The sequence below is a fragment of the Hemitrygon akajei genome, chromosome 13 (genome assembly GCF_048418815.1).
Source record: "Hemitrygon akajei chromosome 13, sHemAka1.3, whole genome shotgun sequence".
In the NCBI taxonomy this organism is placed as follows: Eukaryota; Metazoa; Chordata; class Chondrichthyes; order Myliobatiformes; family Dasyatidae; genus Hemitrygon; species Hemitrygon akajei.
Window position 1 is genome coordinate 12,246,170 of NC_133136.1, and position 15,290 is coordinate 12,261,459.

Below are 15,290 nucleotides of genomic sequence, written 5' to 3' on the forward strand. Positions count from 1 at the left end.
AGCTGGGACTATTCCTTGGTCAAAGGACAGAGAACCAGGACTCTTCTTTGGACACAGGACACATAACTGGGACTCTTCGTTGGACACAGGACACAGAAGCGGGATTCTTCTTTGTCACTGGAGACAGGATACCGAACCAGGGCTCTTCATTTGACACAGGACACATAACTGGGACTCTTCGTTGGACACAAGACACAGAAGCGGGATTCTTCGTTGGACATCGGACACAGAGCCGGGAATCTCGTCGACATAGGATACAGTACACAGAGCCTGGAATCATTTTTGACACAGGAGACAGGACACCGACCAGGACTCTTCGTTGGACAAAGGACACCGAACCAGGACTCTTCGATGGACTCAGGACAGCGAACCAGGACTCTTCGTTGGACACAGGAAACAGAACCGGGAAACTTCGTCGACATAGGATACAGTACTGAGAGCCAGGGGTCTTTTTTGACATAGGATACTGTTACAGAGCCGGGACTCTTCATTGGACACAGGACACCAAACCAGGACTCTTCGTTGGACACAGGGCACGGAGCCGGGATGCTTCTTGGACTCAGGAAGTCGTCTTAGGGACAGGACACAGTGCCGAGACTCTTGTTTGAGATAGTAGACAGGACACAGAGCTGGGACCATTCCTTGGTCAAAGGACAGAGAACCAGGACTCTTCGTTGGACACAGGACACATAACTGGGACTCTTCGTTGGACACAGGACACAGAGCCGTGAGTATTCTTGGATACAGGACACAGAGCCGGGAATCTTCCTCGACAAAATGTACAGTACACAGAGCCGGGACTCTTCTTTGACATAGGAGACAGGACACCGAACCAGGACTATTCGTTGGACAAAGGACACATAACTGGGACACTTCATTCAACACAGGACACAGAAGCGGGATTCTTCATCGGACTTAGGACACAGAAACTGGTCTCTTCATTGCACACAAGACACAAAAACCGGATACTTCGTCGGATACAGGACACAGATCTGGGAATCTTCGTTGACATAGGATATAGTACACAGAGCCAGGATTTTTTTTTGACATAGGAGACAGGACACCTAACCAGGACTCTTCGTTGGACACAGGACGCCGAACCAGGACTCTTCGTTGGACACAGGACACCGAACCAGGACTCTTCGTTGGACACAGGGCACGGAACTGGGACTCTTCGTTGGACACAGGACACAGAAGCGGGATTCTTCGTTGGATACAGGACACGGAGCTGGCAATCTTTCTCGATATAGGATACAATACACATAGCCGGGTCTCTTCTTTGAAATAGGAGACATGACACCGAACCAGGTCTCTTCGTTGGACACTGGACTCAAAACTGGGACTATTCGTTGGACACAGGACACAGAGCCGGCAATCTTTCTCAACATAGGATACAGTACACAGAGCAGGGTCTCTTCTTTGACATTGGAGACAGGATACTGAACCAGGAGTCTTCGTTGGACACAGAACACATAACTGGGATTCTTCATTGGACACAGGACACAGAAGCAGGAATCTTCCTTGGACATAGGACACAGAAACTGGATTCTTCATTGGATACAGGACACTGAGCCGGCAAGCTTCGTCGACATAGGATACAGTACTCAGAGCCAGGACTCTTTTTTGACAAAGGAGACAGGACACCGACCAGGACTATTCATTGGACACAGGACACCGAACCAGGACTCTTCGTTGGACTCAGGACAGTGACCCAGGACTCTTCATTGGATACAGGAATCTGAGCCGGATATCTTCGTCGACATAGGATACAGTATACAGAGCCGGGACTCTTCTTTGACATTGGAGACAGGACACCGAACCAGTACACTTCGTTGGACACAGGAATACAGGACAGAGAGCCGGGAATCTTTGTTGATATAGGATACAGTACACAGAGCCAGGGCTCTTTTTTGACATAGGATACTGTTACAGAGCCGGGACTCTTTGTTGGACACAGGACACAGAACCGGGACTCTTTGTTTGACATAGGGCAGAGAGCCAGGAATCTTCGTCGACATAGGATACAGTACACAGAACAGGGACTCTTCGTTGGACACAGGACACTGAACCAGGACTCTTTGTTGGACACAGGACAGCGAACCAGGACTCTTCATTGGACACAGGAAACAGAACCGGGAAACTTCGTTGACATAGGATACAGTACTGAGAGCCAGGGGTCTTTTTTGACATAGGATACTGTTACAGAGCCGGGACTCTTCATTGGACACAGGACACCTAACCAGGACTCTTTGTTGGACACAGGGCACGGAGCCGGGATGCTTCCTGGACTCAGGAAGTCGTCTTGGGGACAGGACACAGTGCCGAGACTCCTGATTGAGATAGTAGACAGGACACAGAGCTGGGACTATTCCTTGGTCAAAGGACAGAGAACCGGGACTCTTCGTTGGACACAAGACACAGAAACCGGATTTTTCGTTGGACACAGGACACAGAACCGGGAAATTTCGTCGACATAGGATACAGTACTGAGAGCCAGGAGTCTTTTTTGACATAGGATACTGTTACAGAGCCGGGACTCTTCGTTGGACTGAGCACACAGAATCGGGACACTTCATTGGGAACAGGACACAGAACCCGTACACTTCGTTTGACATAGGGCAGAGAGCCTGGAATCTTTGTCGACATAGGATACAGTACACAGAACAGGGACTCTTCGTTGGACACAGGACACAGAAGCGGGATTCTTCATCTTACATCAGACACAGAAACGTGTCTCTTCATTGGACACATGACATAGAACTCGGATTCTTCTTTCGACACAGGACACAGAGCCAGGAATCTTTGACGACATAGGATACAGTACACAGAGCCAGGGCTCTTTTTTGACATAGGATACTGTTACAGAGACGTGACTCTTCGTTGGACACAGGACACCTAACCAGGACACTTCGTTAGACACAGGGTACGGAGCCGGGATGCTTCTTGGACTCAGGAAGACGTCTTGGGGACAGGACACAGTGCCGAGACTCTTGTTTGAGATAGTAGACAGGACACAGAGCTGGGCCTATTCCTTGGTCAAAGTACAGAGAACCAGGACTCTTCTTTGGACACAGGACACATAACTGGGACTCTTCGTTGGACACAGGACACTGAAGCGGGATTCTTCGTTGGACATCGGACACAGAGCCGGGAATCTCGTCGACATAGGATACAGTACACAGAGCCTGGAATCATTTTTGACACAGGAGACAGGACACCGACCAGGACTCTTCGTTGGACAAAGGACACCGAACCAGGACTCTTCGATGGACTCAGGACAGAGAACCAGGACTCTTCATTGGACACAGGAAACAGTACCGGGAAACTTCGTTGACATAGGATACAGTACTGAGATCCAGGGGTCTTTTTTGACATAGGATACCGTTACAGAGCCGGGACTCTTCATTGAACACAGGACACATAACTGGGACTCTTCGTTGGACACAGGACACAGAGGCGAGATTCTTCGTTTTATATCGGACACAGAAGCGGGATTCTTCGTTGCACATCGGACACAGAGCCGGGAATCTCGTCGACATAGGATACAGTACACAGAGCCTGGACTCATTTTTGACACAGGAGATAGGACACTGACCAGGACTCTTTGTTGGACACAGGACACCGAACCAGGACTCTTCGTTGGACTCAGGAAACAGAGCCGGATATCTTCATCGACATAGGATACAGTATACAGAGCCGGGACCCTTCTTTGACATTGGAGACAGGACATCGAACCAGGATTCTTCGTTGGACAGAGGACACCGAAATAGGACTCTTCGTTGGACACAGGAAACAGAGCCGGGAATCTTCGTTCAGATACGATACAGTACACAGAGCCGGGTCTCATTTTTGACATAGGAGACAGGACAGAGAACCGGGACTCTTCGTTGGACACAGGAACTGGACAGAGAGCCGGGAATCTTTGTTGATATAGGATACAGTACACAGAGCTCGGACTCTTTTTTAATATAGGATACTGTTACAGAGCCGGGACTCTTTGTTGGACACAGGACACAGAACCGGGACTCTTTGTTTGACATAGGGCAGAGAGCCAGGAATCTTCGTCGACATAGGATACAGTACACAGAACAAGGACTCTTCGTTGGACAGAGGACACAGAGCCAGGACTCTTTGTAGGACACAGGACACAGAAGCGGGAAACTTCGTCGACATAGGATACAGTACTGAGAGCCAGGAGTCTTTTTTGACATAGGATACTGTTACAGAGCCGGGACTCTTCGTTGGACACAGGGCACAGAGCCGGGATGCTTCTTGAACTCAGGAAGTCGTCTTGGGGACAGGACACAGTGCCGAGATTCTTGTTTGAGATAGTAGACAGGACACAGAGCTGGGACAATTCCTTGGTCAAAGGACAGAGAAACAGGACTCTTCGTTGGACACAGGACACATAACTGGGACTCTTCGTTGGACACAGGACACAGAGGCGAGATTCTTGGTTTTATATCGGACACAGAAGCGGAATTCTTCGTTGCACATCGGACACAGAGCCGGGAATCTCGTCGACATAGGATACAGTACACAGAGCCTGGACTCATGTTTGACACAGGAGACAGGACACTGACCAGGACTCTTTGTTGGACTCAGGACACCGAACCAGGACTCTTCGTTGGACTCAGGAAACAGAACCGGATATCTTCATCGACATAGGACACAGTATACAGAGCCGGGACCCTTCTTTGACATTGGAGACAGGACATCGAACCAGGACTCTTCGTTGGACAGAGGACACCGAAATAGGACACTTCGTGGGACACAGGAAACAGAGCCGGGAATCTTTCTCAACATAGGATACAGTACACAGAGCAGGGTCTCTTCTTTGACATTGGAGACAGGATACTGAACCAGGAGTCTTCGTTGGACACAGAACACATAACTGGGATTCTTCATTGGACACAGGACACAGAAGCAGGAATCTTCCTTGGACATAGGACACAGAAACTGGATTCTTCATTGGATACAGGACACTGAGCCGGCAAGCTTCGTCGACATAGGATACAGTACTCAGAGCCAGGACTCTTTTTTGACAAAGGAGACAGGACACCGACCAGGACTATTCATTGGACACAGGACACCGAACCAGGACTCTTCGTTGGACTCAGGACAGTGACCCAGGACTCTTCATTGGATACAGGAATCTGAGCCGGATATCTTCGTCGACATAGGATACAGTATACAGAGCCGGGACTCTTCTTTGACATTGGAGACAGGACACCGAACCAGTACACTTCGTTGGACACAGGAATACAGGACAGAGAGCCGGGAATCTTTGTTGATATAGGATACAGTACACAGAGCTCGGACTCTTTTTTAACATAGGATACAGTTACAGAGCCGGGACTCTTTGTTGGACACAGGACACAGAACCGGGACTCTTTGTTTGACATAGGGCAGAGAGCCAGGAATCTTCGTCGACATAGGATACAGTACACAGAACAGGGACTCTTCGTTGGACACAGGACACTGAACCAGGACTCTTCATTGGACACAGGAAACAGAACCGGGAAACTTCGTTGACATAGGATACAGTACTGAGAGCCAGGGGTCTTTTTGACATAGGATACTGTTACAGAGCCAGGACTCTTCATTGGACACAGGACACCTAACCAGGACTCTTTGTTGGACACAGGGCACGGAGCCGGGATGCTTCTTGGACTCAGGAAGTCGTCTTGGGGACAGGACACAGTGCCGAGACTCCTGATTGAGATAGTAGACAGGACACAGAGCTGGGACCATTCCTTGGTCAAAGGACAGAGAACCAGGACTCTTTGTTGGACACAGGACACATAACTGGGACTCTTCCGTGGACTGAGGACACAGAATCGGGACTCTTCATTGGGAACAGGACACAGAACCCGTACACTTCGTTTGACATAGGGCAGAGAGCCTGGAATCTTCGTCGACATAGGATACAGTACACAGAACAGGGACTCTTCGTTGGACACAGGACACAGAAGCGGGATTCTTCATCTTACATCGGACACAGAAACGTGTCTCATCATTGGACACATGACATAGAACTCGGATTCTTCTTTCGAGACAGGACACAGAGCCGGGAATCTTTGACGACATAGGATACAGTACACAGAGCCAGGGCTCTTTTTTGACATAGGATACTGTTACAGAGACGTGACTCTTCGTTGGACACAGGACACCTAACCAGGACTTTTCGTTGGACACAGGGCACGGAGCTGTGATGCTTCTTGGACTCAGGAAGACGTTTTGGGGACAGGACACAGTGCCGAGACTCTTGTTTGAGATAGTAGACAGGACACAGAGCTGGGCCTATTCCTTGGTCAAAGGACAGAGAACCAGGACTCTTCTTTGGACACAGGACACATAACTGGGACTCTTCATTGGACACAGGACACAGAAGCGGGATTCTTCTTTGACACTGGAGACAGGATACCGAACCAGGGCTCTTCGTTTGACACAGGACACATAACTGGGACTCTTCTTTGGACACAAGACACAGAAGCGGGATACGTCGTTGGACATCGGACACAGAGCCGGGAATCTCGTCGACATAGGATACAGTACACAGAGCCTGGAATCATTTTTGACACAGGAGACAGGACACCGACCAGGACTCTTCGTTGGACTCAGGACAGCATACCAGGTATCTTCGTTGGACACAGGAAACAGAGCTGAATATCTTCGTCAACATAGGATACAGTATATAGAGCCGGGACTCATCTTTGACATTGGAGACAGGACACTGAACCTGGACTCTTCGTTGGACACAGGAAACAAAGCCGGGATGCTTCTTGGACTCATGAAGTCGTCTTGGGGACAGAACACAGTACCGAGACTCTTCTTTGACATAGGAGACAGGACACAGAGCCGGGAATCTCGTCGACATAGGATACAGTATACAGAGCCTGGACTCATTTTTGACACAGGAGATAGGACACTGACCAGGACTCTTTGTTGGACACAGGACACCGAACCAGGACTCTTCGTTGGACTCAGAAAACAGAGCCGGATATCTTCATCGACATAGGATACAGTGTACAGAGCCGGGACCCTTCTTTGACATTGGAGACAGGACATCGAACCAGGATTCTTCGTTGGACAGAGGACACCGAAATAGGACTCTTCGTTGGACACAGGAAACAGAGCCAGGAATCTTTGTTCAGATACGATACAGTACACAGAGCCGGGTCTCATTTTTGACATAGGAGACAGGACAGAGAACCGGGACTCTTCGTTGGACACAGGAATACTGGACAGAGAGCTGGGAATCTTTGTTGATATAGGATACAGTACACAGAGCTCGGACTCTGTTTTAACATAGTATACTGTTACACAGCCGGGACTTTTCGTTGGACTCAGGACACAGAATCGGGACTCTTCATTGGGAACAGGACACAGAACCCGTACACTTCGTTTGACATAGGGCAGAGAGCCGGGAATCTTTGACGACTTAGGATACAGTAGACAGAGCCAGGGCTCTTTTTTGACATAGGATACTGTTACAGAGATGGGACTCTTCATTGGACACAGGACACCTAACTAGGACTCTTCGTTGGACACAGGGCACGGAGCCGGGATGCTTCTTGGACTCAGGAAGACGTCTTGGGGACAGGACACAGTGCCGAGACTCTTGTTTGAGATAGTAGACAGGACACAGAGCTGGGACTATTCATTGGTCAAAGGACAGAGAACCAGGGCTCTTCTTTGGACACAGGACATATAACTGCGACTCTTCGTTGGACACAGGACACAGAAGCGGGATTCTTATTTGAATACAGGACACAGAGCCGGCAATCTTTCTCGATATAGGATACAGTACACAGAGCCGGGTCTCTTCTTTGACATTGGAGACTGGACACCGAACCAGGTCTCTTCGTTGGACACAGTACACCGAACCGGGCTTCCTTGTTGGACACAGGACACAGATGCGAGATTCTTCATTTTATATCGGACACAGAAACGGGTCTCTTCACAGGACACAGGACACAGAGCCGGGAGTATTCTTGGATACAGGACACAGAGCCGGGACTCTTCTTTGACACTGGAGACAGGATACCGAACCAGGGCTCTTTGTTTGACACAGGACACATATCTGGGACTCTTCGTTGGACACAGGACACAGAAGCGGGATTCTTCGTTGGACATCGGGCACAGAGCCGGGAATCTCGTTGACATAGGATACAGTACACAGAGCCTGGAATCATTTTTGACACAGGAGACAGGACACCGACCAGGACTCTTCGTTGGACAAAGGACACCGAACCAGGACTCTTCGATGGACACAGGACAGCAAACCAGGACTCTTCGTTGGACACAGGAAACAGAACCGGGAAACTTCGTCGACATAGGATACAGTACTGAGAGCCAGGGGTCTTTTTTGACATAGGATACTGTTACAGAGCTGGGACTCTTCATTGGACACAGGACACCTCACCAGGACTCTTAGTTGGACACACGGCACGGAGCCGGGATGCTTCTTGGACGCAGGAAGTCGTCTTGGGGACAGGACACAGTGCCGAGACACTTGTTTGACATAGGAGACAGGACACAGAGACGGGAATCTCGTCCGCATAGGTTACAGTACACAGAGCCTGAACTCATTTTTGACACAGGAGACAGGACACAGAAACCGGATTCTTCGTTGGACACAGGACACAGAAACAGGAAGCTTCGTCGACATAGGATACAGTACTGAGAGCCAGGGGTCTTTTTTGACATAGGATACTGTTACAGAGCCGGGTCTCTTCATTGGACACAGGGCACGGAGCCGGGATGCTTCTTGGACTCAGGAAGACGTCTTGGGGACAGGACACAGTGCCGAGACTCTTGTTTGAGATAGTAGACAGGACACAGAGCTGGGACTATTCCTTGGTCAAAGGACAGAGAACCAGGACACTTCGTTGGACACAGGACACGTAACTGGGACACTTCGTTCGACACAGGACACAGAAGCGCGATTCTTCGTTGGACATAGGACACAGAAACTGGTCTCTTCATTGCACACAAGACACAGAAACTGGATTCTTCGTCGGGTACAGGACACAGAGCCGGGAATCTTCGTTGAGATACGATACAGCACACAGTACCGAGACTCTTCTTTGACATAGAAGACAGGACACAGAGCCGGGAATCTCGTCGACATAGGATACAGTACACAGAGCCTGAACTCATTTTTGACACAGGAGACAGGACACAGAACCGGGACTCTTCGTTGGACACTGGAATACAGGACAGAGAGCCGGGAATCTTTGTTGAAATGGGATACAGTACGCAGATCACGGACTCTTTTTTAACATAGGATACTGTTACAGAGCCGGGACTCTTTGTTGGACACAGGACACAGAACAGGGACTCTTCATTGGGAACAGGACACAGAACCCGTACTCTTCGTTTCACAAAGGGCAGAGAGCCAGGAATCTTCGTCGACATAGGATACAGTACACAGAACAGGGACTCTTCGTTGGACAGAGGACACTGAGCCAGGACTCTTCGTTGGACACAGGACACAGACGCGGGATTCTTCGTTGGACATCGGACACAGAAACGTGTCTCTTCATTGGACACAGGACACAGAAACCGGATTCTTCGTTGGACACAGGACACAGAACCGGGAAACTTTGTCGACATAGGATACAGTACTGAGAGCCAGGAGTCTTTTTTGACATAGGATACTGTTACAGAGCCGGGACTCTTCATTGGACACAGGACACCTAACTAGGACTCTTCGTTGGACAGAGGACACTGAGCCAGGACTCTTCGTTGGACACAGGACACAGACGCGGGATTCTTCGTTGGACATCGGACACAGAAACGTGTCTCTTCATTGGACACAGGACACAGAAACCGGATTCTTCGTTGGACACAGGACACAGAACCGGGAAACTTTGTCGACATAGGATACAGTACTGAGAGCCAGGAGTCTTTTTTGACATAGGATACTGTTACAGAGCCGGGACTCTTCATTGGACACAGGACACCTAACTAGGACTCTTCGTTGGACACAGGGCACGGAGCCGGGATGCTTCTTGGACTCAGGAAGACGTCTTGGGGACAGGACACAGTGCCGAGACTCTTGTTTGAGATAGTAGACAGGACACAGAGCTGGGACTATTCCTTGGTCAAAGAACAGAGAACCAGGACTCTTCGTTGGACACAGGTCACAGAAGCGGGATTCTTCGTTGAATACAGGACACAGAGCCGGCAATCTTTCTCGATATAGGATACAGTACACAGAGCCGCGTCTCTTCTTTGACATTGGAGACAGGACACCGAACCAGGTCTCTTCATTGGACACAGTACACCGAACCGGGATTCCTTGTTGGACACAGGACACAGATGCGAGATTCTTCATTTCATTTCGGACACAGAAACGGGTCTCTTCACAGGACACAGGACAGAGCCGGAGTATTCTTGGATACAGGACACAGAGCCGGGACTCTTCTTTGACACTGGAGACAGGATACCGAACCAGGGCTCTTCGTTTGACACAGGACACATAACTGGGACTCTTCGTTGGACACTGGACACAGAAGCGGGATTCTTCGTTGGACATCGGACACAGAGCCGGTTATCTCGTCGACATAGGACACAGTACACAGAGCCTGGAATCATTTTTGACACAGGAGACAGGACACCGACCAGGACTCTTCGTTGGACAAAGGACACCGAACCAGGACTCTTCGATGGACACAGGACAGCGAACCAGGACTCTTCGTTGGACACAGGAAACAGAACCGGGAAACTTCGTCGACATAGGATACAGTACTGAGAGCCAGGGGTCTTTTTTGACATAGAATACTGTTACAGAGCCGGGACTCTTCATTGGACACAGGACACCTAACCAGGACTCTTAGTTGGACACAGGGCACGGAGCCGGGATGCTTCTTGGACTCAGGAAGTCGTCTTGGGGACAGGACACAGTGCCGAGACACTTGTTTGACATAGGAGACAGGACACAGAGCCGGGAATCTCGTCGACATAGGATACAGTACACAGAGCCTGAACTCATTTTTGACACAGGAGACAGGACACAGAAACCGGATTCTTCGTTGGACACAGGACACAGAAAAGGGAAGCTTCGTCGACATAGGATACAGTACTGAGAGCCAGGGGTCTTTTTTGACATAGGATACTGTTACAGAGCCGGGACTCTTCATTGGACACAGGGCACGGAGCCGGGATGCTTCTTGGACTCAGGAAGACGTCTTGGGGACAGGACACAGTGCCGAGACTCTTGTTTGAGATAGTAGACAGGACACAGAGCTGGGACTATTCCTTGGTCAAAGGACAGAGAACCAGGACACTTCGTTGGACACAGGACACATAACTGGGACACTTCGTTCGACACAGGACACAGAAGCGCGATTCTTCGTTGGACATAGGACACAGAAACTGGTCTCTTCATTGCACACAAGACACAGAAACTGGATTCTTCGTCGGATACAGGACACAGAGCCGGGAATCTTCGTTGAGATACGATACAGCCCACAGTACCGAGACTCTTCTTTGACATAGGAGACAGGACACAGAGCCGGGAATCTCGTCGACATAGGATACAGTACACAGAGCCTGAACTCATTTTTGACACAGGAGACAGGACACAGAACCGGGTCTCTTCGTTGGACACTGGAATACAGGACAGAGAGCCGGGAATCTTTGTTGATATAGGATACAGTACACAGAGCTTGGACTCTTTTTTAACATAGGATACTGTTACAGAGCCGGGACTCTTTGTTGGACACAGGACACAGAACAGGGACTCTTCATTGGGAACAGGACACAGAACCCGTACTCTTCGTTTCACAAAGGGCAGAGAGCCAGGAATCTTCGTCGACATAGGATACAGTACACAGAACAGGGACTCTTCGTTGGACAGAGGACACTGAGCCAGGACTCTTCGTTGGACACAGGACACAGACGCGGGATTCTTCGTTGGACATCGGACACAGAAACGTGTCTCTTCATTGGACACAGGACACAGAAACCGGATTCTTCGTTGGACACAGGACACAGAACCGGGAAACTTCGTCGACATAGGATACAGTACTGAGAGCCAGGAGTCTTTTTTGACATAGGATACTGTTACAGAGCCGGGACTCTTCATTGGACACAGGACACCTAACTAGGACTCTTCGTTGGACACAGGGCACGGAGCCGGGATGCTTCTTGGACTCAGGAAGACGTCTTGGGGACAGGACACAGAGCCGAGTCTCTTGTTTGAGATAGTAGACAGGACACAGAGCTGGGACTATTCCTTGGTCAAAGAACAGAGAACCAGGACTCTTCGTTGGACACAGGTCACAGAAGCGGGATTCTTCGTTGAATACAGGACACAGAGCCGGCAATCTTTCTCGATATAGGATACAGTACACAGAGCCGCGTCTCTTCTTTGACATTGGAGACAGGACACCGAACCAGGTCTCTTCGTTGGACACAGTACACCGAACCGGGATTCCTTGTTGGACACAGGACACAGATGCGAGATTCTTCATTTCATTTCGGACACAGAAACGGGTCTCTTCACAGGACACAGGACAGAGCCGGAGTATTCTTGGATACAGGACACAGAGCCGGGACTCTTCTTTGACACTGGAGACAGGATACCGAACCAGGGCTCTTCGTTTGACACAGGACACATAACTGGGACTCTTCGTTGGACACTGGACACAGAAGCGGGATTCTTCGTTGGACATCGGACACAGAGCCGGTTATCTCGTCGACATAGGACACAGTACACAGAGCCTGGAATCATTTTTGACACAGGAGACAGGACACCGACCAGGACTCTTCGTTGGACAAAGGACACCGAACCAGGACTCTTCGATGGACACAGGACAGCGAACCAGGACTCTTCGTTGGACACAGGAAACAGAACCGGGAAACTTCGTCGACATAGGATACAGTACTGAGAGCCAGGGGTCTTTTTTGACATAGAATACTGTTACAGAGCCGGGACTCTTCATTGGACACAGGACACCTAACCAGGACTCTTAGTTGGACACAGGGCACGGAGCCGGGATGCTTCTTGGACTCAGGAAGTCGTCTTGGGGACAGGACACAGTGCCGAGACACTTGTTTGACATAGGAGACAGGACACAGAGCCGGGAATCTCGTCGACATAGGATACAGTACACAGAGCCTGAACTCATTTTTGACACAGGAGACAGGACACAGAAACCGGATTCTTCGTTGGACACAGGACACAGAAAAGGGAAGCTTCGTCGACATAGGATACAGTACTGAGAGCCAGGGGTCTTTTTTGACATAGGATACTGTTACAGAGCCGGGACTCTTCATTGGACACAGGGCACGGAGCCGGGATGCTTCTTGGACTCAGGAAGACGTCTTGGGGACAGGACACAGTGCCGAGACTCTTGTTTGAGATAGTAGACAGGACACAGAGCTGGGACTATTCCTTGGTCAAAGGACAGAGAACCAGGACACTTCGTTGGACACAGGACACATAACTGGGACACTTCGTTCGACACAGGACACAGAAGCGCGATTCTTCGTTGGACATAGGACACAGAAACTGGTCTCTTCATTGCACACAAGACACAGAAACTGGATTCTTCGTCGGATACAGGACACAGAGCCGGGAATCTTCGTTGAGATACGATACAGCCCACAGTACCGAGACTCTTCTTTGACATAGGAGACAGGACACAGAGCCGGGAATCTCGTCGACATAGGATACAGTACACAGAGCCTGAACTCATTTTTGACACAGGAGACAGGACACAGAACCGGGTCTCTTCGTTGGACACTGGAATACAGGACAGAGAGCCGGGAATCTTTGTTGATATAGGATACAGTACACAGAGCTTGGACTCTTTTTTAACATAGGATACTGTTACAGAGCCGGGACTCTTTGTTGGACACAGGACACAGAACAGGGACTCTTCATTGGGAACAGGACACAGAACCCGTACTCTTCGTTTCACAAAGGGCAGAGAGCCAGGAATCTTCGTCGACATAGGATACAGTACACAGAACAGGGACTCTTCGTTGGACAGAGGACACTGAGCCAGGACTCTTCGTTGGACACAGGACACAGACGCGGGATTCTTCGTTGGACATCGGACACAGAAACGTGTCTCTTCATTGGACACAGGACACAGAAACCGGATTCTTCGTTGGACACAGGACACAGAACCGGGAAACTTCGTCGACATAGGATACAGTACTGAGAGCCAGGAGTCTTTTTTGACATAGGATACTGTTACAGAGCCGGGACTCTTCATTGGACACAGGACACCTAACTAGGACTCTTCGTTGGACACAGGGCACGGAGCCGGGATGCTTCTTGGACTCAGGAAGACGTCTTGGGGACAGGACACAGTGCCGAGACTCTTGTTTGAGATAGTAGACAGGACACAGAGCTGGGACTATTCCTTGGTCAAAGAACAGAGAACCAGGACTCTTCGTTGGACACAGGTCACAGAAGCGGGATTCTTCGTTGAATACAGGACACAGAGCCGGCAATCTTTCTCGATATAGGATACAGTACACAGAGCCGCGTCTCTTCTTTGACATTGGAGACAGGACACCGAACCAGGTCTCTTCGTTGGACACAGTACACCGAACCGGGATTCCTTGTTGGACACAGGACACAGATGCGAGATTCTTCATTTCATTTCGGACACAGAAACGGGTCTCTTCACAGGACACAGGACAGAGCCGGAGTATTCTTGGATACAGGACACAGAGCCGGGACTCTTCTTTGACACTGGAGACAGGATACCGAACCAGGGCTCTTCGTTTGACACAGGACACATAACTGGGACTCTTCGTTGGACACTGGACACAGAAGCGGGATTCTTCGTTGGACATCGGACACAGAGCCGGTTATCTCGTCGACATAGGACACAGTACACAGAGCCTGGAATCATTTTTGACACAGGAGACAGGACACCGACCAGGACTCTTCGTTGGACAAAGGACACCGAACCAGGACTCTTCGATGGACACAGGACAGCGAACCAGGACTCTTCGTTGGACACAGGAAACAGAACCGGGAAACTTCGTCGACATAGGATACAGTACTGAGAGCCAGGGGTCTTTTTTGACATAGAATACTGTTACAGAGCCGGGACTCTTCATTGGACACAGGACACCTAACCAGGACTCTTAGTTGGACACAGGGCACGGAGCCGGGATGCTTCTTGGACTCAGGAAGTCGTCTTGGGGACAGGTCACAGTGCCGAGACACTTGTTTGACATAGGAGACAGGACACAGAGCCGGGAATCTCGTCGACATAGGATACAGTACACAGAGCCTGAACTCATTTTTGACA